The sequence below is a fragment of the Zingiber officinale genome, chromosome 3A (assembly GCF_018446385.1).
Source record: "Zingiber officinale cultivar Zhangliang chromosome 3A, Zo_v1.1, whole genome shotgun sequence".
NCBI classification, from domain to species: Eukaryota; Viridiplantae; Streptophyta; class Magnoliopsida; order Zingiberales; family Zingiberaceae; genus Zingiber; species Zingiber officinale.
Window position 1 is genome coordinate 59,339,848 of NC_055990.1, and position 4,650 is coordinate 59,344,497.

Consider the following 4,650-nt stretch of genomic DNA (forward strand, 5'->3'; position numbering starts at 1 on the left):
CTTGATGGCTAGAAAATGGGCAGACTTTGTCAATCTGTCCACTATCACCCATATCACATCATATCCATTAGTAGTTCTTGGAAGGCCTATTATGAAGTCCATGGATATTTCTTCCCACTTCCACTCTAGTATTGGAAGAGGTTATAGAACTCCTCCTGGTCTCTGGTGTTCTGGTTTGACTCTCTGGCATGTCAGGCAGATACCGACATATTTTGCAACATCTCTCTTGAGTCCAGACCACAAGAATCTCTGTTTCAAATCTTGATACATCTTGGTAGAACCAGGATGCATGGAGTATGGTGTGCTATGAGCTTCCTCTAGAATCTTCCTTCTTAATTCCTCATCATTGGGAACACAAAGGTGATTCCCCTGATAAAGAACTCCATTGTCTGATACTCGGAACTCTGTATCTTCTTCTTTTTGTATCCCTTGCTTAATCTTCTGGATATCTGGATCTTCACTTTGCTTTCTCTGTATATCCTCAAGCAAGGTTGACTCTAAGGTCAATGCAGAGAGTTGCCCATAAACAATTTCGACTCTAAAATCTAACAGTTCCTTCTGCAGTGGCAGTGCTAATGATGACAAGTGCATCCTAGTTGTACTGGACTTTCGACTTAGTGCATCTGCCACTTTGTTAGCTTTACCTAGGTGGTAGAGGATTTCACAGTCATAATCTTTAACCAACTCTAGCCACCTACGCTGTCTCATGTTTAAATCTTTCTGAGTAAAGAAATACTTTAAACTCTGATGATCGGTGAAGATTCTGCACTGAACTCCATACAAATAATGTCGCCAGAGTTTTAGTGCAAAGACCACAGCTGCCAGCTCAAGATCATGAGTGGGGTAGTTCTTCTCATAATCTTTGAGTTGTCTGTAAGCATAAGCTATAACCTTCCCTTCTTGCATGAGAACAACTCCGAGGCCCATCTTGGAAGCATCACTGTAGATGGCAAAACTCTTGTCACTCTCTGGAACAGTCAGGATAGGAGCACTGGTCAATCTCTTCTTCAATGTTTGGAAACTTTGCTCACATTTGTCTGACCATTCAAACTTCTTGTTCTTCCTGGTTAAGGCCGTTAGTGGAGAAGCTATCCTGGAAAAGTCCTCCACGAATTTCCTGTAGTACCCAGCTAAACCAAGGAAACTTCTGATCTCCCTGGCGTTCTTGGGTCTACTCCAGTTGTTGACCGCTTCTATTTTGGCTGTATTCACCTGGATACCTTCTTTAGAAATGATGTGACCTAGAAACGCCACCTGATCCAACCAGAACTCGCACTTTGAGAATTTAGCATAAAGATGCTTTTGATGAAGGGTCTGCAGTACTATCCTCAAGTGGATGTCATGCTCCTCTGGGGTTCTTGAATAGATCAAAATGTCGTCGATGAACACAATGACAAACTTGTCAAGGTATTCTCTGAACACTCTGTTCATTAAGTCCATGAAGACCGCAGGTGCATTTGTCACTCCAAATGGCATGACTACAAACTCGTAGTGTCCATATCTGGTCCTGAAAGCTATTCTGGGTTTATCACTTCCTTTCACTTTCAACTGATAGTACCCAGAGCGCAGGTCTATTTTAGATAACACTGTTACCCCACTTTAGCTGATCAAATAAGTCATCTATTCTGGGAAGAGGGTACCTGTCTTTAACTGTTACTTTGTTCAGCGCTCTAAAATCTATGCCTAGAATGACTTTGAAATCTTGCATCGTAAGGACTACTAGATCGACATATAGCTCTCGGTCTGAAATTCCGACTGGTACAGCCCGGAGTCACTAGTTGGACTCCACGACTTCCCCAGAAGGTAGAGCTATTAAGAACTTATAGTTCATGCTCTCTGTAGGTACCTGAAATTCTTTAACAAAGGGTATTGATATAAAAGAATGGGTCACCCCGGTATCAAACAGTACCGTAGCAAAATGCTGAAAGATAACTACTTGACCTGTTACGACCGTGGAGGCACTAGCATCTTCCTCTTTAGTGAGGGAGAATACTCTAGCACTGGCTAGAACTGGTGGGGCTTCCAACCTCCCTTGACTAAGCTGGGGTCCGTCCAGAGTGACAGCCATGTAGTGTAACTGAGGCTTGTTCCCGTATGGCTCTGCCTATTGCTGAGGTGCCTTAAACTTGTTAGGGCACGCTTTAGCCAGATGTCCTTCTTGACCGCACGAATAACATCCAGTCATACCCAAAAGAAAGGCTCTTGGATGTAGTCTCCCACATTTAGGGCAGTGAGGGAATTTGGCCTGCTTGTCTACTGGACCTTCCTTTTGGCTGTCTCCTGTATTCCATCGTTTCATTTTGTTATCCTTGCCCTCCCAGTTCTGCTTACTTGCCTGGGGTTTCTGACTCCCTGCTGTCTTGTCCTCTATCTTGATTGGCTTGAGTTGCGTTTATTGTGCCTTGATGCTATTCAGATAGTGTTCAGCGACTAATGCCCTGCTGACCAGCTCTTCACCAGTCTGTGACCAGTGAGTTCCACTACTCACATTAAGTGCTATTTCTGGCCTTTCAAAGTAAAATATCTTAATTACTTCTTCATTAAATGCCTTGGCATTTTAACAAACACCTTGTGTGCCAAAATCCCTAAAGTCTTGACTTTGGGATCTACTTAAGGCCTTGGCCTTTTTCTTTCTTTTCTTTATCTTTCTTATACTCTTCTTAAACTCAAAATACTGATAGGGCATTTTTTTTTTCGATATGCATCTATAAGTGAAACTATTAGGTAACACACAATCATGCATAGAACACAAAAGAAATCTGCACATAAATAATAAAGTAAAAGCATAAAAGAAAGTATAAATACATTCTTACTTGAAGACGACAAGGTTGGTGCTGATGTGTGATGCCGGAGAATAGGAACTGCTCTAATACCAACTTGTAGCACCCCACCCTCCTCACTACTAGTCTGTGAGGATGGGGCGCTACTGGACAACTAACTATACTTATTTAGAGTTGTTCACATGTAATTATCAATACATAAAACTCTCTAGACATGCAATTAGTGACAGCGGAAACATGAATAGCTTATCTCTACATTCTACTCCAGCATATATACCAACTAAAACATATCAATCTGTGTATACATGCTAAAAACATATCTAATAATCAAAACATGCATGCAATAATATTATAACTCAAACAATGCAATTATTGTACATAGCAATTAAAAGAAAGAATTCTAAAATACATAAAGTCACTCTGATAATAAAATCATCAACATGAATAAATTGCTATCTTAATAAATTTCTAAACTAGGTCCCAAGGCTTCTATAGTCCAAACATCACACATCCATCCGCACCTCCTTGTCGCCTTCGTTTGCTATAGCTTTTCCTTTCCTTTATCTGCAGTAAGAGGAAAATGCAACTATAAGCAAAATTGCTTAGTAAGCGCTATCTAACTCACAAAACTCGAATATGCATGTGATTGGAAGAAATCTAAAAACTGAATGCTCAAAAGAAGATACTACTCATGCTCATCTAATAGCAAAAGAAACAGAGCATACTGAAATACTAAACATGTAAGCAAATCTAAATAACATGTCAGCATACAAGAAACTAAACTTGCTGAATTTTAAACTTATGTGAAGCTTATTTCACTTATTTAAAATTTATACTTTTATACTTCAAAATAATAATCATTCTTTCTTGGGCCCAGGCGTAGTACCAAAGCGCGCTCCCTAATAGAGACTGAGGTAGCGAGCCACCAGTCCTACGAGGGTAAAGACCTTGATCTTACCAGGGCCGAGACCTCGGAAACGGTCACCTAGATTTGTTTAACGACAACCTCGGAAGTCGGGTATTAGCCTTTTCAAATAAAATACTTGTTACTTGTGTATACTTCTAATAAAAGATTGCCTCGGCAATTAAACAGTAAGCTAAACTGCATAATAGCTCAAAAGGCTGTTCATGCTTAGTTATTCAACACAAAACTAAATTTATTTAAGATCACAGGCAACCTATGTAAGGTTCGGATTATAAAACCTATGTAGAACCTATGCAAAGCTTATACTTTTATAGAGCATTAGAAATCTTTAAGCATGTTACAACATGATCTAAACTGGATTACTAAGCCATAAGCACAATCTGAAAACTAGGGTTCGGATTATAGCACTTGAAGCAATCAACAACAAGATTTTAAACTATTATAAAATTCATGGCTGCATACTAAAAGGAAGCAAACTCCAAACTGAACTGCACAGAAATCCTTCATGCACAAACCGAACTGCACAGAAACCTCAAAACAGAACTGTTCATGCCAATTTAGTAGCACCACCCAAATTGCACAACCAAACTAAGCCTACTGAAATTTAAAAATAAAACCTACGTAAAACTTGTTCCCAGCTTATACCTTTATAGAGCAATAGAATCTTTAAGCATGTTTCAGCAATAATGTAAAGAAGAAGGTAAAATCTTGAAACTACTCTTACCTCTAACAACTAATTCTATATAGCCTATTCCAAAATCCAAAAGAAAACTAAATCCCTAGCATTTCCGCAATTCTTTACAACAAAATCCGAAAGCCTAAAGGAATGAACAATCTTCTTTATAAAACTCACGGCATCAAGCTTCCTAGTCAACAAATCCTTACAGCATATTCTGAATACCCAAGAGAAACACTAAATCGAAGCTCGAAACTACCCTTACCGCA